The 18,938-nt window shown below is 44.0% G+C and overlaps 20 non-coding genes across 20 annotated transcripts; all 20 read right to left on the bottom strand.

The window, feature by feature from the left end:
* Nucleotides 1–2,314: 2,314 nt before the first annotated feature.
* Nucleotides 2,315–2,396, bottom strand: trnas-gcu (transfer RNA serine (anticodon GCU)). Its single transcript has one exon. It is a non-coding gene; the product is annotated as a tRNA-Ser (tRNA).
* Nucleotides 2,397–2,873: 477 nt separating this feature from the next.
* Nucleotides 2,874–2,955, bottom strand: trnas-gcu (transfer RNA serine (anticodon GCU)). The gene has a single exon. It is a non-coding gene; the product is annotated as a tRNA-Ser (tRNA).
* Nucleotides 2,956–3,433: 478 nt separating this feature from the next.
* trnas-gcu (transfer RNA serine (anticodon GCU)) lies at nucleotides 3,434–3,515 on the bottom strand. Its single transcript has one exon. It is a non-coding gene; the product is annotated as a tRNA-Ser (tRNA).
* A 477-nt stretch (nucleotides 3,516–3,992) lies between these two features.
* trnas-gcu (transfer RNA serine (anticodon GCU)) lies at nucleotides 3,993–4,074 on the bottom strand. The gene has a single exon. It is a non-coding gene; the product is annotated as a tRNA-Ser (tRNA).
* Nucleotides 4,075–5,111: 1,037 nt separating this feature from the next.
* trnas-gcu (transfer RNA serine (anticodon GCU)) lies at nucleotides 5,112–5,193 on the bottom strand. The gene has a single exon. It is a non-coding gene; the product is annotated as a tRNA-Ser (tRNA).
* A 478-nt stretch (nucleotides 5,194–5,671) lies between these two features.
* trnas-gcu (transfer RNA serine (anticodon GCU)) lies at nucleotides 5,672–5,753 on the bottom strand. Its single transcript has one exon. It is a non-coding gene; the product is annotated as a tRNA-Ser (tRNA).
* Nucleotides 5,754–6,230: 477 nt separating this feature from the next.
* Nucleotides 6,231–6,312, bottom strand: trnas-gcu (transfer RNA serine (anticodon GCU)). The gene has a single exon. It is a non-coding gene; the product is annotated as a tRNA-Ser (tRNA).
* A 478-nt stretch (nucleotides 6,313–6,790) lies between these two features.
* trnas-gcu (transfer RNA serine (anticodon GCU)) lies at nucleotides 6,791–6,872 on the bottom strand. Its single transcript has one exon. It is a non-coding gene; the product is annotated as a tRNA-Ser (tRNA).
* A 478-nt stretch (nucleotides 6,873–7,350) lies between these two features.
* trnas-gcu (transfer RNA serine (anticodon GCU)) lies at nucleotides 7,351–7,432 on the bottom strand. Its single transcript has one exon. It is a non-coding gene; the product is annotated as a tRNA-Ser (tRNA).
* A 1,036-nt stretch (nucleotides 7,433–8,468) lies between these two features.
* Nucleotides 8,469–8,550, bottom strand: trnas-gcu (transfer RNA serine (anticodon GCU)). Its single transcript has one exon. It is a non-coding gene; the product is annotated as a tRNA-Ser (tRNA).
* A 1,037-nt stretch (nucleotides 8,551–9,587) lies between these two features.
* Nucleotides 9,588–9,669, bottom strand: trnas-gcu (transfer RNA serine (anticodon GCU)). Its single transcript has one exon. It is a non-coding gene; the product is annotated as a tRNA-Ser (tRNA).
* Nucleotides 9,670–10,147: 478 nt separating this feature from the next.
* Nucleotides 10,148–10,229, bottom strand: trnas-gcu (transfer RNA serine (anticodon GCU)). The gene has a single exon. It is a non-coding gene; the product is annotated as a tRNA-Ser (tRNA).
* A 477-nt stretch (nucleotides 10,230–10,706) lies between these two features.
* On the bottom strand, nucleotides 10,707–10,788 carry trnas-gcu (transfer RNA serine (anticodon GCU)). The gene has a single exon. It is a non-coding gene; the product is annotated as a tRNA-Ser (tRNA).
* Nucleotides 10,789–11,819: 1,031 nt separating this feature from the next.
* trnas-gcu (transfer RNA serine (anticodon GCU)) lies at nucleotides 11,820–11,901 on the bottom strand. Its single transcript has one exon. It is a non-coding gene; the product is annotated as a tRNA-Ser (tRNA).
* Nucleotides 11,902–13,485: 1,584 nt separating this feature from the next.
* trnas-gcu (transfer RNA serine (anticodon GCU)) lies at nucleotides 13,486–13,567 on the bottom strand. Its single transcript has one exon. It is a non-coding gene; the product is annotated as a tRNA-Ser (tRNA).
* Nucleotides 13,568–14,045: 478 nt separating this feature from the next.
* trnas-gcu (transfer RNA serine (anticodon GCU)) lies at nucleotides 14,046–14,127 on the bottom strand. The gene has a single exon. It is a non-coding gene; the product is annotated as a tRNA-Ser (tRNA).
* A 477-nt stretch (nucleotides 14,128–14,604) lies between these two features.
* trnas-gcu (transfer RNA serine (anticodon GCU)) lies at nucleotides 14,605–14,686 on the bottom strand. The gene has a single exon. It is a non-coding gene; the product is annotated as a tRNA-Ser (tRNA).
* A 1,038-nt stretch (nucleotides 14,687–15,724) lies between these two features.
* Nucleotides 15,725–15,806, bottom strand: trnas-gcu (transfer RNA serine (anticodon GCU)). The gene has a single exon. It is a non-coding gene; the product is annotated as a tRNA-Ser (tRNA).
* A 477-nt stretch (nucleotides 15,807–16,283) lies between these two features.
* On the bottom strand, nucleotides 16,284–16,365 carry trnas-gcu (transfer RNA serine (anticodon GCU)). Its single transcript has one exon. It is a non-coding gene; the product is annotated as a tRNA-Ser (tRNA).
* Nucleotides 16,366–16,842: 477 nt separating this feature from the next.
* trnas-gcu (transfer RNA serine (anticodon GCU)) lies at nucleotides 16,843–16,924 on the bottom strand. Its single transcript has one exon. It is a non-coding gene; the product is annotated as a tRNA-Ser (tRNA).
* Between the last annotated feature and the right edge of the window lie 2,014 nt (nucleotides 16,925–18,938).

Raw genomic sequence — 18,938 nt, 5'->3', positions numbered from 1 at the left:
CTAGGATCAGCGTGGCGCTAGCGGCACACCCCCCCCCCCCCCCACTGAAAAACCAGTGCCGCGAAATTCAAAAAAAATATTTTTTTAAAATATTTAACTTTCACACATTAAAGTCCAATACAGCTAATGAAAGACACAGATCTTGTGAATCCAGTCAACATTTCCGATTTTTAAAATGTTTTACAGGGAAGACACAATATGTAAAGATGTACATCTATTACTTAAAAACACATTAGCATAATCCACCATCTTTTATTTGTCCACCAACACCAGTAGCCATCACCAATTCGGCTAAACTAAGATATTTATAGCCCCTAACCAACAAAAAAACTCATTAGATGACAGTCTGATAACATATTTATGGTATGGGATAGGTTTTGTTAGAAAAAAGTGCATATTTCAGGTAGATGGCATAGTTTACAATTGCACCCACCATCACAAATGGACTAGAATAATTACAATGAGCAACGTGTTTACCTAACTACTAATCATCAAACATTTCGTAAAAATACACAGCATACACGAATCGAAAGACACAGATCCTGTGAATACAGACAATATTTCAGATTTTCTAAGTGTCTTACAGCGAAAACACAATAAATCGTTATATTAGCTTAGCACATAGCAATTAGCAGCCCAGCATTGATTCTAGCCAAAGTGAGCGATAAAAGTCAACATCGCCAAAAGATATTAATTTTTTCACTAACCTTCTCAGAATTCTTCCGATGACACTCCTGTAACATCACATTACAACATGCATATACAGTTTGATCGAAAATGTTTATATTTAGCCACCAAAATCATGGTTAGACAATGTGAAATGTAGACAAGCTGGTAAAGAAAAAGTCCTTGCGCCACTTAGACAGTGATCTACTCTTATACATAAATACTCATAAACGTGACTAAAAAATATAGGGTGGACAGGGATTGATAGACAATTTAATTCTTAATACAATTGCGTTATTACATTTTTTAATTTATCCTTACTTTTCAATACAGTTTGCGCCAAGCGAAGCTACGTCAAAAAACATGGCGTCCTAAGCCACTAAAATGTTTCGACAGAAACACGATTTATCATAATAAAAATGTCCTACCTTGAGCTGTTCTTCCATCAGTATCTTGGGCAAAGGATCCTTTCTTGGGAGAAATCGTCTTTTGGTGGAAAGCTGTCCTCTTGCCATGTGGAAATGTCAACTGCGTTCGGGATGAACTGAAAAGCGTGCCCAACTTTTCACATCGTTGCAAAAATAAATGTCCCAAAATCGCACTAAACGGATATAAATTGCTATAAAACGCTTTAAATTAACTACCTTATGATGTTTTTAACTCCTATAACGAGTGAAAAGATGACCGGAGAAATATAACAGGCTAAACTAACGCTTGGAACAGGTGCGCGCCGGTGTCCTCTAGGCTCATGGCGCAGCTCCCAAAGAATGACTAGCTTCAGGGTTTTTTCATTTGTAGGGCCTGTGAACGCGCAATCGACCCCGTTGGAATCGTCATCACGTAAAGGCATCCAGGGGAAGACGTAAGAAGTGTCCGTATAGTCATAGCAACGACAGTGCCCTTATAACTGACTTCAGAAGAGTGGCCAACATTTCTCAAATCTGACTCCATGTCAGGGAAATTGCTGTAGAATGGGCTCTGTTCCACTTAGAGACAAAATTTCAACTCCTATAGAAACTATAGACTGTTTTCTATCCAATAATAATAATAATATGCATATTGTACGATCAAGGATTTTGTGGGAAGCCGTTTAAAAAATTAGCCAAATTAGCATAAATAGTCTAAACAGCGCCCCCATCCCCAACAGGTTAACCACTCGGCCACCTCATCCTTGTTCCTGCTTGTGGCAGTTGCCCCCACAAATTGTAGTTGCTGTATTTAAACCCTTGATTGAAATCAAAGAGAGTTAAGCATAGCAATTGCAGGGCCATGTGTCGATCCCATCGAGACATTTAAGAATTGTGTTGTCAGGCCGAGTGGTGTACAGTGCTTGATTAAGTGTGGGGAGGTTTCGGTTCAAATCCCACCGTTGAGGTTGCCCTTGGTAAAGCTATTCTTCAATTCCTGAATCTTATCAGTTTGCTCTAGGATTGTGCAGGGATTCTATATTCATGTGGGGCCATGCAAGAGAAGACAAAACATCTGTTTTGCGAAGATGTTTGTGTTCCAATCCACACATGTAGTTCATCGGCTTCACCACTCAGATACCAAGTCCTGTGCTTTCGTGGTCGCAGTGGGCCATCTTATCAGTGTTTGCCAGAGTCAAAATCTTCCAATGCCATACAAAACCAAAGTTTTATTGTAGGTACGATGAGGATGGGATTCAAACCCATGCATGCATAGCACAATGGATTAGCAGTCCATCGCCTTAACCACTCGGCCACCTCATCCTTGTTCCTGCTTGTGGCAGTTGCCCCCACAAATTGTAGTTGCTGTATTTAAACCCTTGATTGAAATCAATGAAAGTTAAGCATAGCAATTGCAGGGCCATGTGTCGATCTCATCGAGACATTTAAAAAATGTGTTGTCAGGCCGAGTGGTGTACAGTGCTTGATTAAGTGTGGGGAGGTTTCGGTTCAAATCCCACCGTTGAGGTTGCCCTTGGTAAAGCTATTCTTCAATTTCTGAATCTTATCAGTCGCTCTAGGATTGTGCAGGGATTCTTTATTCACGTGGGGCCATGCAAGAGAAGAAAAAACATCTGTTGTGCGAAGATGTTTGTGTTCCAATGGACACATGTAGTTCATCGGCTTCACCACTCAGATACCAAGTCCTGTGCTTTCGCGGTCGCAGTGGGCCATCTTATCAGTGTTTGCCAGAGTCAAAATCTTCCAATGCCATACAAAACCAATCTTTTTTTGTGCACACGATGAGGATGGGATTCGAACCCATGCGTGCATAGCACAATGGATTAGCAGTCCATCACCTTAACCACTCGGCCACCTCATCCTATTTCAGTCTTGTGGCAGTTGCCCACACAAACTGTAGTTGCTGTAATTTAAACCCTTGATTGAAATCAAAGAGAGTTAAGCATAGCAATTGCAGGGTCATGTGTCGATCCCATCGAGACATTTAACAATTGTGTTGTCAGGCCGAGTGGTGTACAGTGCTTGATTAAGTGTGGGGAGGTTTCGGTTCCAATCCCACCGTTGAGGTTGCCCTTGGTAAAGCTATTCTTCAATTCCTGAATCTTATCAGTCGCTATAGGATTGTGCAGGGATTCTATATTCACGTGGGGCCATGCAAGAGAAGAAAAAACATCTGTTGTGCGAAGATGTTTGTGTTCCAATCCACACATGTAGTTCATCGGCTTCACCACTCAGATACCAAGTCCTGTGCTTTCGCGGTGGCAGTGGGCCATCTTATCAATGTTAGCCAGAGTCAAAATCTTCCAATGGCATACAAAACCAATCTTTTTTTGTGCACAAGATGAGGATGGGATTCGAACCCATGCGTGCATAGCACAATGGATTAGCAGTCCATCGCCTTAACCACTCGGCCACCTCATCCTTTTTCCTGCTTGTGGCAGTTGCCCCCACAAATTGTAGTTGCTGTATTTAAACCCTTGATTGAAATCAATGAAAGTTAAGCATAGCAATTGCAGGGCCATGTGTCGATCCCATCGAGACATTTAAAAAATGTGTTGTCAGGCCGAGTTGTCTACAGTGCTTGATTAAGTGTGGGGAGGTTTCGGTTCATATCCCACCATTGAGGTTGCCCTTGGTAAAGCTATTCTTCAATTTCTGAATCTTATCAGTCGCTCTAGGATTGTGCAGGGATTCTTTATTCATGTGGGGCCATGCAAGAGAAGAAAAAACATCTGTTTTGCGAAGATGTTTGTGTTCCAATCCACACATGTAGTTCATCGGCTTCACCACTCAGATACCAAGTCCTGTGCTTTCGCGGTGGCAGTGGGCCATCTTATCAATGTTAGCCAGAGTCAAAATCTTCCAATGGCATACAAAACCAATCTTTTTTTGTGCACACGATGAGGATGGGATTCGAACCCATGCGTGCATAGCACAATGGATTAGCAGTCCATCGCCTTAACCACTCGGCCACCATATCCTTGTTCCTGTTGTGGCAGTTGCCCCCACAAACTGTAGTTGCTGTAATTTAAACCCTTGATTGAAATCAAAGAGAGTTAAGCATAGCAATTGCAGGGCCATGTGTCGATCCCATCGAGACATTTAACAATTGTGTTGTCAGGCCGAGTGGTGTACAGTGCTTGATTAAGTGTGGGGAGGTTTCGGTTCAAATCCCACCGTTGAGGTTGCCCTTGGTAAAGCTATTCTTCAATTCCTGAATCTTATCAGTTTGCTCTAGGATTGTGCAGGGATTCTATATTCATGTGGGGCCATGCAAGAGAAGACAAAACATCTGTTTTGCGAAGATGTTTGTGTTCCAATCCACACATGTAGTTCATCGGCTTCACCACTCAGATACCAAGTCCTGTGCTTTCGTGGTCGCAGTGGGCCATCTTATCAGTGTTTGCCAGAGTCAAAATCTTCCAATGCCATACAAAACCAAAGTTTTATTGTAGGTACGATGAGGATGGGATTCAAACCCATGCATGCATAGCACAATGGATTAGCAGTCCATCGCCTTAACCACTCCGCCACCTCATCCTTGTTCCTGCTTGTGGCAGTTGCCCCCACAAATTGTAGTTGCTGTATTTAAACCCTTGATTGAAATCAAAGAGAGTTAAGCATAGCAATTGCAGGGTCATGTGTCGATCCCATCGAGACATTTAACAATTGTGTTGTCAGGCCGAGTGGTGTACAGTGCTTGATTAAGTGTGGGGAGGTTTCGGTTCAAATCCCACCGTTGAGGTTGCCCTTGGTAAAGCTATTCTTCAATTCCTGAATCTTTTCAGTCGCTATAGGATTGTGCAGGGATTCTATATTCACGTGGGGCCATGCAAGAGAAGAAAAAACATCTGTTGTGCGAAGATGTTTGTGTTCCAATGGACACATGTAGTTCATCGGCTTCACCACTCAGATACCAAGTCCTGTGCTGTCGCGGTCGCAGTGGGCCATCTTATCAGTGTTTGCCAGAGTCAAAATCTTCCAATGCCATACAAAACCAATCTTTTTTTGTGCACACGATGAGGATGGGATTCGAACCCATGCGTGCATAGCACAATGGATTAGCAGTCCATCGCCTTAACCACTCGGCCACCTCATCCTATTTCAGTCTTGTGGCAGTTGCCCACACAAACTGTAGTTGCTGTAATTTAAACCCTTGATTGAAATCAAAGAGAGTTAAGCATAGCAATTGCAGGGTCATGTGTCGATCCCATCGAGACATTTAACAATTGTGTTGTCAGGCCGAGTGGTGTACAGTGCTTGATTAAGTGTGGGGAGGTTTCGGTTCCAATCCCACCGTTGAGGTTGCCCTTGGTAAAGCTATTCTTCAATTCCTGAATCTTATCAGTCGCTATAGGATTGTGCAGGGATTCTATATTCACGTGGGGCCATGCAAGAGAAGAAAAAACATCTGTTGTGCGAAGATGTTTGTGTTCCAATCCACACATGTAGTTCATCGGCTTCACCACTCAGATACCAAGTCCTGTGCTTTCGCGGTGGCAGTGGGCCATCTTATCAATGTTAGCCAGAGTCAAAATCTTCCAATGGCATACAAAACCAATCTTTTTTTGTGCACAAGATGAGGATGGGATTCGAACCCATGCGTGCATAGCACAATGGATTAGCAGTCCATCGCCTTAACCACTCGGCCACCTCATCCTTTTTCCTGCTTGTGGCAGTTGCCCCCACAAATTGTAGTTGCTGTATTTAAACCCTTGATTGAAATCAATGAAAGTTAAGCATAGCAATTGCAGGGCCATGTGTCGATCCCATCGAGACATTTAAAAAATGTGTTGTCAGGCCGAGTTGTCTACAGTGCTTGATTAAGTGTGGGGAGGTTTCGGTTCATATCCCACCATTGAGGTTGCCCTTGGTAAAGCTATTCTTCAATTTCTGAATCTTATCAGTCGCTCTAGGATTGTGCAGGGATTCTTTATTCATGTGGGGCCATGCAAGAGAAGAAAAAACATCTGTTTTGCGAAGATGTTTGTGTTCCAATCCACACATGTAGTTCATCGGCTTCACCACTCAGATACCAAGTCCTGTGCTTTCGCGGTGGCAGTGGGCCATCTTATCAATGTTAGCCAGAGTCAAAATCTTCCAATGGCATACAAAACCAATCTTTTTTTGTGCACACGATGAGGATGGGATTCAAACCCATGCGTGCATAGCACAATGGATTAGCAGTCCATCGCCTTAACCACTCGGCCACCATATCCTTGTTCCTGTTGTGGCAGTTGCCCCCACAAACTGTAGTTGCTGTAATTTAAACCCTTGATTGAAATCAAAGAGAGTTAAGCATAGCAATTGCAGGGCCATGTGTCGATCCCATCGAGACATTTAACAATTGTGTTGTCAGGCCGAGTGGTGTACAGTGCTTGATTAAGTGTGGGGAGGTTTCGGTTCAAATCCCACCGTTGAGGTTGCCCTTGGTAAAGCTATTCTTCAATTCCTGAATCTTATCAGTTTGCTCTAGGATTGTGCAGGGATTCTATATTCATGTGGGGCCATGCAAGAGAAGACAAAACATCTGTTTTGCGAAGATGTTTGTGTTCCAATCCACACATGTAGTTCATCGGCTTCACCACTCAGATACCAAGTCCTGTGCTTTCGTGGTCGCAGTGGGCCATCTTATCAGTGTTTGCCAGAGTCAAAATCTTCCAATGCCATACAAAACCAATCTTTTTTTGTGCACACGATGAGGACGGGATTCGAACCCATGCTTGCATAGCACAATGGATTAGCAGTCCATCACCTTAACCACTCGGCCACCTCATCCTATTTCAGTCTTGTGGCAGTTGCCCCCACAAACTGTAGTTGCTGTATTTAAACCCTTGATTGAAATCAAAGAGAGTTAAGCATAGCAATTGCAGGGCCATGTGTCGATCCCATCGAGACATTTAACAATTGTGTTGTCAGGCCGAGTGGTGTACAGTGCTTGATTAAGTGTGGGGAGGTTTCGGTTCAAATCCCACCGTTGAGGTTGCCCTTGGTAAAGCTATTCTTCAATTCCTGAATCTTATCAGTTTGCTCTAGGATTGTGCAGGGATTCTGTATTCATGTGGGGCCATGCAAGAGAAGAAAAAACATCTGTTTTGCGAAGATGTTTGTGTTCCAATCCACACATGTAGTTCATCGGCTTCACCACTCAGATACCAAGTCCTGTGCTTTCGTGGTCGCAGTGGGCCATCTTATCAGTGTTTGCCAGAGTCAAAATCTTCCAATGCAATACAAAACCAAAGTTTTATTGTAGGTACGATGAGGATGGGATTCAAACCCATGCATGCATAGCACAATGGATTAGCAGTCCATCGCCTTAACCACTCGGCCACCTCATCCTTTTTCCTGCTTGTGGCAGTTGCCCCCACAAATTGTAGTTGCTGTATTTAAACCCTTGATTGAAATCAATGAAAGTTAAGCATAGCAATTGCAGGGTCATGTGTCGATCCCATCGAGACATTTAAAAAATGTGTTGTCAGGCCGAGTGGTGTACAGTGCTTGATTAAGTGTGGGGAGGTTTCGGTTCATATCCCACCTTTGAGGTTGCCCTTGGTAAAGCTATTCTTCAATTTCTGAATCTTATCAGTCGCTCTAGGATTGTGCAGGGATTCTTTATTCATGTGGGGCCATGCAAGAGAAGAAAAAACATCTGTTTTGCGAAGATGTTTGTGTTCCAATCCACACATGTAGTTCATCGGCTTCACCACTCAGATACCAAGTCCTGTGCTTTCGCGGTGGCAGTGGGCCATCTTATCAATGTTAGCCAGAGTCAAAATCTTCCAATGGCATACAAAACCAATCTTTTTTTGTGCACACGATGAGGATGGGCTTCAAACCCGTGCTTGCATAGCACAATGGATTAGCAGTCCATCGCCTTAACCACTCGGCCACCTCATCCTTGTTCCTGCTTCTGGCAGTTGCCCCCACAAATTGTAGTTGCTGTATTTAAGCCCTTGATAGAAATCAAAGAGAGTTAAGCATAGCAATTGCAGGGTCATGTGTCGATCCCATCGAGACATTTAACAATTGTGTTGTCAGGCCGAGTGGTGTACAGTGCTTGATTAAGTGTGGGGAGGTTTCGGTTCATATCCCACCATTGAGGTTGCCCTTGGTAAAGCTATTCTTCAATTTCTGAATCTTATCAGTCGCTCTAGGATTGTGCAGGGATTCTTTATTCATGTGGGGCCATGCAAGAGAAGAAAAAACATCTGTTTTGCGAAGATGTTTGTGTTCCAATCCACACATGTAGTTCATCGGCTTCACCACTCAGATACCAAGTCCTGTGCTTTCGTGGTCGCAGTGGGCCATCTTATCAATGTTTGCCAGAGTCAAAATCTTCCAATGCCATACAAAACCAATCTTTTTTTGTGCACACGATGAGGATTGGATTCGAACCCATGCGTGCATAGCACAATGGATTAGCAGTCCATCACCTTAACCACTCGGCCACCTCATCCTATTTCAGTCTTGTGGCAGTTGCCCACACAAACTGTAGTTGCTGTAATTTAAACCCTTGATTGAAATCAAAGAGAGTTAAGCATAGCAATTGCAGGGTCATGTGTCGATCCCATCGAGACATTTAACAATTGTGTTGTCAGGCCGAGTGGTGTACAGTGCTTGATTAAGTGTGGGGAGGTTTCGGTTCCAATCCCACCGTTGAGGTTGCCCTTGGTAAAGCTATTCTTCAATTCCTGAATCTTATCAGTCGCTATAGGATTGTGCAGGGATTCTATATTCACGTGGGGCCATGCAAGAGAAGAAAAAACATCTGTTGTGCGAAGATGTTTGTGTTCCAATCCACACATGTAGTTCATCGGCTTCACCACTCAGATACCAAGTCCTGTGCTTTCGCGGTGGCAGTGGGCCATCTTATCAATGTTAGCCAGAGTCAAAATCTTCCAATGGCATACAAAACCAATCTTTTTTTGTGCACAAGATGAGGATGGGCTTCGAACCCATGCGTGCATAGCACAATGGATTAGCAGTCCATCGCCTTAACCACTCGGACACCTCATCCTTTTTCCTGCTTGTGGCAGTTGCCCCCACAAATTGTAGTTGCTGTATTTAAACCCTTGATTGAAATCAATGAAAGTTAAGCATAGCAATTGCAGGGCCATGTGTCGATCCCATCGAGACATTTAAAAAATGTGTTGTCAGGCCGAGTTGTCTACAGTGCTTGATTAAGTGTGGGGAGGTTTCGGTTCATATCCCACCATTGAGGTTGCCCTTGGTAAAGCTATTCTTCAATTTCTGAATCTTATCAGTCGCTCTAGGATTGTGCAGGGATTCTTTATTCATGTGGGGCCATGCAAGAGAAGAAAAAACATCTGTTTTGCGAAGATGTTTGTGTTCCAATCCACACATGTAGTTCATCGGCTTCACCACTCAGATACCAAGTCCTGTGCTTTCGCGGTGGCAGTGGGCCATCTTATCAATGTTAGCCAGAGTCAAAATCTTCCAATGGCATACAAAACCAATCTTTTTTCGTGCACACGATGAGGATGGGATTCGAACCCATGCGTGCATAGCACAATGGATTAGCAGTCCATCGCCTTAACCACTCGGCCACCATATCCTTGTTCCTGTTGTGGCAGTTGCCCCCACAAACTGTAGTTGCTGTAATTTAAACCCTTGATTGAAATCAAAGAGAGTTAAGCATAGCAATTGCAGGGCCATGTGTCGATCCCATCGAGACATTTAACAATTGTGTTGTCAGGCCGAATGGTGTACAGTGCTTGATTAAGTGTGGGGAGGTTTCGGTTCAAATCCCACCGTTGGGGTTGCCCTTGGTAAAGCTATTCTTCAATTCCTGAATCTTATCAGTTTGCTCTAGGATTGTGCAGGGATTCTATATTCATGTGGGGCCATGCAAGAGAAGACAAAACATCTGTTTTGCGAAGATGTTTGTGTTCCAATCCACACATGTAGTTCATCGGCTTCACCACTCAGATACCAAGTCCTGTGCTTTTGCGGTCGCAGTGGGCCATCTTATCAGTGTTTGCCAGAGTCAAAATCTTACAATGCCATACAAAACCAAACTTTCATTGTAGGTACGATGAGGATGGGATTCGAACCCATGCGTGCATAGCACAATGGATTAGCAGTCCATCGCTTTAACCACTCGGCCACCTCATCCTTTTTCCTGCTTGTGGCAGTTGCCCCCACAAATTGTAGTTGCTGTATTTAAACCCTTGATTGAAATCAATGAAAGTTAAGCATAGCAATTGCAGGGCCATGTGTCGATCCCATCGAGACATTTAAAAAATGTGTTGTCAGGCCGAGTGGTCTACAGTGCTTGATTAAGTGTGGGGAGGTTTCGGTTCATATCCCACCGTTGAGGTTGCCCTTGGTAAAGCTATTCTTCAATTTCTGAATCTTATCAGTCGCTCTAGGATTGTGCAGGGATTCTATATTCATGTGGGGCCATGCAAGAGAAGACAAAACATCTGTTTTGCGAAGATGTTTGTGTTCCAATCCACACATGTAGTTCATCGGCTTCACCACTCAGATACCAAGTCCTGTGCTTTCGTGGTCGCAGTGGGCCATCTTATCAGTGTTTGCCAGAGTCAAAATCTTCCAATGCCATACAAAACCAAACTTTCATTGTAGGTACGATGAGGATGGGATTCGAACCCATGCGTGCATAGCACAATGGATTAGCAGTCCATCACTTTAACCACTCGGCCACCTCATCCTTTTTCCTGGTTGTGGCAGTTGCCCCCACAAATTGTAGTTGCTGTAATTTAAACCCTTGATTGAAATCAATGAAAGTTAAGCATAGCAATTGCAGGGCCATGTGTCGATCCCATCGAGACATTTAAAAAATGTGTTGTCAGGCCGAGTGGTCTACAGTGCTTGATTAAGTGTGGGGAGGTTTCGGTTCATATCCCACCGTTGAGGTTGCCCTTGGTAAAGCTATTCTTCAATTTCTGAATCTTATCAGTCGCTCTAGGATTGTGCAGGGATTCTATATTCATGTGGGGCCATGCAAGAGAAGACAAAACATCTGTTTTGCGAAGATGTTTGTGTTCCAATCCACACATGTAGTTCATCGGCTTCACCACTCAGATACCAAGTCCTGTGCTTTCACGGTGGCAGTGGGCCATCTTATCAGTGTTTGCCAGATTCAAAATCTTCCAATGCCATACAAAACCAAATTTATTTTGTGCACACGATGAGATTCGAACCCATGCCTGCATAGCACAATGGATTAGCAGTCCATCGCCTTAACCACTCGGCCACCTCATCCTTATTCCTGCTTGTGGCAGTTGCCCCCACAAACTGTAGTTGCTGAAATTTAACCCTTGATTGAAATCAATGAAAGTTAAGCATAGCAATTGCAGGGCCATGTGTCGATCCCATCGAGACATTTAAAAAATGTGTTGTCAGGCCGAGTGGTCTACAGTGCTTGATTAAGTGTGGGGAGTTTTCGGTTCAAATCCCACCGTTGAGGTTGCCCTTGGTAAAGCTATTCTTCAATTCCTGAATCTTATCAGTCGCTATAGGATTGTGCAGGGATTCTATATTCACGTGGGGCCATGCAAGAGAAGAAAAAACATCTGTTGTGCGAAGATGTTTGTGTTCCAATCCACACATGTAGTTCATCGGCTTCACCACTCAGATACCAAGTCCTGTGCTTTCGTGGTCGCAGTGGGCCATCTTATCAGTGTTTGCCAGAGTCAAAATCTTCCAATGCCATACAAAACCAAACTTTCATTGTAGGTACGATGAGGATGGGATTCGAACCCATGCGTGCATAGCACAATGGATTAGCAGTCCATCACTTTAACCACTCGGCCACCTCATCCTTTTTCCTGGTTGTGGCAGTTGCCCCCACAAATTGTAGTTGCTGTAATTTAAACCCTTGATTGAAATCAATGAAAGTTAAGCATAGCAATTGCAGGGCCATGTGTCGATCCCATCGAGACATTTAAAAAATGTGTTGTCAGGCCGAGTGGTCTACAGTGCTTGATTAAGTGTGGGGAGGTTTCGGTTCATATCCCACCGTTGAGGTTGCCCTTGGTAAAGCTATTCTTCAATTTCTGAATCTTATCAGTCGCTCTAGGATTGTGCAGGGATTCTATATTCATGTGGGGCCATGCAAGAGAAGACAAAACATCTGTTTTGCGAAGATGTTTGTGTTCCAATCCACACATGTAGTTCATCGGCTTCACCACTCAGATACCAAGTCCTGTGCTTTCACGGTGGCAGTGGGCCATCTTATCAGTGTTTGCCAGATTCAAAATCTTCCAATGCCATACAAAACCAAATTTATTTTGTGCACACGATGAGATTCGAACCCATGCCTGCATAGCACAATGGATTAGCAGTCCATCGCCTTAACCACTCGGCCACCTCATCCTTATTCCTGCTTGTGGCAGTTGCCCCCACAAACTGTAGTTGCTGAAATTTAACCCTTGATTGAAATCAATGAAAGTTAAGCATAGCAATTGCAGGGCCATGTGTCGATCCCATCGAGACATTTAAAAAATGTGTTGTCAGGCCGAGTGGTCTACAGTGCTTGATTAAGTGTGGGGAGTTTTCGGTTCATATCCCACCGTTGAGGTTGCCCTTGGTAAAGCTATTCTTCAATTTCTGAATCTTATCAGTCGCTCTAGCATTTTGCAGGGATTCTATATTCATGTGGGGCCATGCAAGAGAAGAAAAAACATCTGTTTTGCGAAGATGTTTGTGTTCCAATCCACACATGTAGTTCATCGGCTTCACCACTCAGATACCAAGTCCTGTGCTTTCGCGGTGGCAGTGGGCCATCTTATCAACGTTTGCCAGATTCAAAATCTTCCAATGCCATACAAAACCAAATTTATTTTGTGCACACGATGAGATTCGAACCCATGCCTGCATAGCACAATGGATTAGCAGTCCATCGCCTTAACCACTCGGCCACCTCATCCTTATTCCTGCTTGTGGCAGTTGCCCCCACAAACTGTAGTTGCTGAAATTTAACCCTTGATTGAAATCAATGAAAGTTAAGCATAGCAATTGCAGGGCCATGTGTCGATCCCATCGAGACATTTAAAAAATGTGTTGTCAGGCCGAGTGGTCTACAGTGCTTGATTAAGTGTGGGGAGTTTTCGGTTCAAATCCCACCGTTGAGGTTGCCCTTGGTAAAGCTATTCTTCAATTCCTGAATCTTATCAGTCGCTATAGGATTGTGCAGGGATTCTATATTCACGTGGGGCCATGCAAGAGAAGAAAAAACATCTGTTGTGCGAACATGTTTGTGTTCCAATGGACACATGTAGTTCATCGGCTTCACCACTCAGATACCAAGTCCTGTGCTTTCGCGGTCGCAGTGGGCCATCTTATCAGTGTTTGCCAGAGTCAAAATCTTCCAATGCCATACAAAACCAAAGTTTTTTTGTAGGTACGATGAGGATGGGATTCGAACCCATGCGTGCATAGCACAATGGATTAGCAGTCCATTGCCTTAACCACTCGGCCACCTCATCCTTTTTCCTGGTTGTGGCAGTTGCCCCCACAAATTGTAGTTGCTGTATTTAAACCCTTGATTGAAATCAATGAAAGTTAAGCATAGTAATTGCAGGGCCATGTGTCGATCCCATCGAGACATTTAAAAAATGTGTTGTCAGGCCGAGTGGTCTACAGTGCTTGATTAAGTGTGGGGAGGTTTCGGTTCATATCCCACCGTTGAGGTTGCCCTTGGTAAAGCTATTCTTCAATTCCTGAATCTTATCAGTTTGCTCTAGGATTGTGCAGGGATTCTATATTCATGTGGGGCCATGCAAGAGAAGAAAAAACATCTGTTTTGCGAAGATGTTTGTGTTCCAATCCACACATGTAGTTCATCGGCTTCACCACTCAGATACCAAGTCCTGTGCTTTCGTGGTCGCAGTGGGCCATCTTATCAGTGTTTGCCAGAGTCAAAATCTTCCAATGCCATACAAAACCAAACTTTCATTGTAGGTACGATGAGGATGGGATTCGAACCCATGCGTGCATAGCACAATGGATTAGCAGTCCATCGCCTTAACCACTCGGCCACCTCATCCTTATTCCTGCTTGTGGCAGTTGCCCCCACAAACTGTAGTTGCTGAAATTTAACCCTTGATTGAAATCAATGAAAGTTAAGCATAGCAATTGCAGGGCCATGTGTCGATCCCATCGAGACATTTAAAAAATGTGTTGTCAGGCCGAGTGGTCTACAGTGCTTGATTAAGTGTGGGGAGTTTTCGGTTCAAATCCCACCGTTGAGGTTGCCCTTGGTAAAGCTATTCTTCAATTCCTGAATCTTATCAGTCGCTATAGGATTGTGCAGGGATTCTATATTCATGTGGGGCCATGCAAGAGAAGACAAAACATCTGTTTTGCGAAGATGTTTGTGTTCCAATCCAAACATGTAGTTCATCGGCTTCACCACTCAGATACCAAGTCCTGTGCTTTCGCGGTCGCAGTGGGCCATCTTATTAGTGTTTGCCAGAATCAAAATCTTCCAATGCCATACAAAACCAAAGTTTTATTGTAGGTACGATGAGGATGGGATTCGAACCCATGCGTGCATAGCACAATAGATTAGCAGTCCATCGCCTTAACCACTCAGCCACCTCATCCTTTTTCCTGCTTGTGGCAGTTGCCCCCACAAATTGTAGTTGCTGTATTTAAACCCTTGATTGAAATCAATGAAAGTTAAGCATAGCAATTGCAGGGCCATGTGTCGATCCCATCGAGACATTTAAAAATTGTGTTGTCAGGCAGAGTTGTCTACAGTGCTTGATTAAGTGTGGGGAGGTTTCGGTTCATATCCCACCGTTGAGGTTGCCCTTGGTAAAGCTATTCTTCAATTTCTGAATCTTATCAGTCGCTCTAGCATTGTGCAGGGATTCTATATTCATGTGGGGCCATGCAAGAGAAGAAAAAACATCTGTTTTGCGAAGATGTTTGTGTTCCAATCCACACATGTAGTTCATCGGCTTCACCACTCAGATACCAAGTCCTGTGCTTTCGCGGTGGCAGTGGGCCATCTTATCAATGTTTGCCAGAGTCAAAATCTTCCAATGCCATACAAAACCAGTCTTTTTTTGTGCACACGATGAGGATGGGATACGAACACATGCGTGCATAGAACAATGGATTAGCAGTCCATTGCCTTAACCACTCGGCCACCTCATCCTTTTTCAGTCTTGTGGCAGTTGCCCCCACAAACTGTAGTTGCTGTAATTTAAACCCTTGATTGAAATCAAAGAGAGTTAAGCATAGCAATTGCAGGGCCATGTGTCGATCCCATCGAGACATTTAACAATTGTGTTGTCAGGCCGAATGGTGTACAGTGCTTGATTAAGTGTGGGGAGGTTTCGGTTCAAATCCCACCGTTGGGGTTGCCCTTGGTAAAGCTATTCTTCAATTCCTGAATCTTATCAGTTTGCTCTAGGATTGTGCAGGGATTCTATATTCATGTGGGGCCATGCAAGAGAAGACAAAACATCTGTTTTGCGAAGATGTTTGTGTTCCAATCCACACATGTAGTTCATCGGCTTCACCACTCAGATACCAAGTCCTGTGCTTTCGTGGTCGCAGTGGGCCATCTTATCAGTGTTTGCCAGAGTCAAAATCTTCCAATGCCATACAAAACCAAACTTTCATTGTAGGTACGATGAGGATGGGATTCGAACCCATGCGTGCATAGCACAATGGATTAGCAGTCCATCGCCTTAACCACTCGGCCACCTCATCCTTTTTCCTGCTTGTGGCAGTTGCCCCCACAAATTGTAGTTGCTGTATTTAAACCCTTGATTGAAATCAATGAAAGTTAAGCATAGCAATTGCAGGGCCATGTGTCGATCCCATCGAGACATTTAAAAAATGTGTTGTCAGGCCGAGTGGTCTACAGTGCTTGATTAAGTGTGGGGAGGTTTCGGTTCAAATCCCACCGTTGAGGTTGCCCTTGGTAAAGCTATTCTTCAATTCCTGAATCTTATCAGTTTGCTCTAGGATTGTGCAGGGATTCTATATTCATGTGGGGCCATGCAAGAGAAGACAAAACATCTGTTTTGCGAAGATGTTTGTGTTCCAATCCACACATGTAGTTCATCGGCTTCACCACTCAGATACCAAGTCCTGTGCTTTCGTGGTCGCAGTGGGCCATCTTATCAGTGTTTGCCAGAGTCAAAAACTTCCAATGCCATACAAACCAAAGTTTTATTGTAGGTACGATGAGGATGGGATTCAAACCCATGCATGCATAGCACAATGGATTAGCAGTCCATCGCCTTAACCACTCGGCCACCTCATCCTTTTTCCTGGTTGTGGCAGTTGCCCCCACAAATTGTAGTTGCTGTATTTAAAACCTTGATTGAAATCAATGAAAGTTAAGCATAGCAATTGCAGGGCCATGTGTCGATCCCATCGAGACATTTAAAAAATGTGTTGTTAGGCCGAGTGGTCTACAGTGCTTGATTAAGTGTGGGGAGGTTTCGGTTCATATCCCACCGTTAAGGTTGCCCTTGGTAAAGCTATTCTTCAATTTCTGAATCTTATCAGTCGCTCTAGGATTGTGCAGGGATTCTATATTCATGTGGGGCCATGCAAGAGAAGACAAAACATCTGTTGTGCGAAGATGTTTGTGTTCCAATGGACACATGTAGTTCATCGGCTTCACCACTCAGATACCAAGTCCTGTGCTTTCGCGGTCGCAGTGGGCCATCTTATCAGTGTTTGCCAGAGTCAAAATCTTCCAATGCCATACAAAACCAATCTTTTTTTGTGCAGACGATGAGGATGGGATTCGAACCCATGCGTGCATAGCACAATGGATTAGCAGTCCATCGCCTTAACCACTCGGCCACCTCATCCTATTTCAGTCTTGTGGCAGTTGCCCCCACAAACTGTAGTTGCTGTAATTTAAACCCTTGATTGAAATCAAAGAGAGTTAAGCATAGCAATTGCAGGGCCATGTGTCGATCCCATCGAGACATTTAACAATTGTGTTGTCAGGCCGAGTGGTGTACAGTGCTTGATTAAGTGTGGGGAGGTTTCGGTTCAAATCCCACCGTTGAGGTTGCCCTTGGTAAAGCTATTCTTCAATTCCTGAATCTTATCAGTTTGCTCTAGGATTGTGCAGGGATTCTATATTCATGTGGGGCCATGCAAGAGAAGACAAAACATCTGTTTTGCGAAGATGTTTGTGTTCCAATCCACACATGTAGTTCATCGGCTTCACCACTCAGATACCAAGTCCTGTGCTTTCGTGGTCGCAGTGGGCCATCTTATCAGTGTTTGCCAGAGTCAAAATCTTCCAATGCCATACAAAACCAAAGTTTTTTTGTAGGTACGATGAGGATGGGATTCAAACCCATGCATGCATAGCACAATGGATTAGCAGTCCATCGCCTTAACCTCTCGGCCACCTCATCCTATTTCAGTCTTGTGGCAGTTGCCCCCACAAACTGTAGTTGCTGTATTTAAACCCTTGATTGAAATCAAAGAGAGTTAAGCATAGCAATTGCAGGGCCATGTGTCGATCCCATCGAGACATTTAACAATTGTGTTGTCAGGCCGAGTGGTGTACAGTGCTTGATTAAGTGTGGGGAGGTTTCGGTTCAAATCCCACCGTTGAGGTTGCCCTTGGTAAAGCTATTCTTCAATTCCTGAATCTTATCAGTCGCTATAGGATTGTGCAGGGATTCTATATTCACGTGGGGCCATGCAAGAGAAGAAAAAACATCTGTTTTGCGAAGATGTTTGTGTTCCAATCCACACATGTAGTTCATCGGCTTCACCACTCAGATACCAAGTCCTGTGCTTTCGTGGTCGCAGTGGGCCATCTTATCAGTGTTTGCCAGAGTCAAAATCTTCCAATGCCATACAAAACCAAAGTTTTATTGTAGGAACGATGAGGATGGGATTCAAACCCATGCATGCATAGCACAATGGATTAGCAGTCCATCGCCTTAACCACTCCGCCACCTCATCCTTATTCCTGCTTGTGGCATTTGCCCCCACAAATTGTAGTTGCTGTATTTAAACCCTTGATTGAAATCAAAGAGAGTTAAGCATAGCAATTGCAGGGTCATGTGTCGATCCCATCGAGACATTTAACAATTGTGTTGTCAGGCCGAGTGGTGTACAGTGCTTGATTAAGTGTGGGGAGGTTTCGGTTCAAATCCCACCGTTGAGGTTGCCCTTGGTAAAGCTATTCTTCAATTCCTGAATCTTATCAGTCGCTATAGGATTGTGCAGGGATTCTATATTCACGTGGGGCCATGCAAGAGAAGAAAAAACATCTGTTGTGCGAACATGTTTGTGTTCCAATGGACACATGTAGTTCATCGGCTTCACCACTCAGATACCAAGTCCTGTGCTTTCGCGGTCGCAGTGGGCCATCTTATCAGTGTTTGCCAGAGTCAAAATCTTCAAATGCCATACAAAACCAATCTTTTTTTGTGCACACGATGAGGATGGTATTCGAACCCATGCATGCATAGCACAATGGATTAGCAGTCCATCACCTTAACCTCTCGGCCACCTCATCCTATTTCAGTCTTGTGGCAGTTGCCCCCACAAACTGTAGTTGCTGTATTTAAACCCTTGATTGAAATCAAAGAGAGTTAAGCATAGCAATTGCAGGGCCATGTGTCGATCCCATCGAGACATTTAACAATTGTGTTGTCAGGCCGAGTGGTGTACAGTGCTTGATTAAGTGTGGGGAGGTTTCGGTTCAAATCCCACCGTTGAGGTTGCCCTTGGTAAAGCTATTCTTCAATTCCTGAATCTTATCAGTTTGCTCTAGGATTGTGCAGGGATTCTATATTCATGTGGGGCCATGCAAGAGAAGACAAAAAATCTGTTTTGCGAAGATGTTTGTGT

This window comes from Salvelinus fontinalis, chromosome 10 (genome assembly GCF_029448725.1).
Source record: "Salvelinus fontinalis isolate EN_2023a chromosome 10, ASM2944872v1, whole genome shotgun sequence".
In the NCBI taxonomy this organism is placed as follows: domain Eukaryota; kingdom Metazoa; phylum Chordata; class Actinopteri; order Salmoniformes; family Salmonidae; genus Salvelinus; species Salvelinus fontinalis.
Note: the sequence above shows the minus strand (reverse complement) of the source record. Positions and strands in the feature narration are given on the sequence as shown.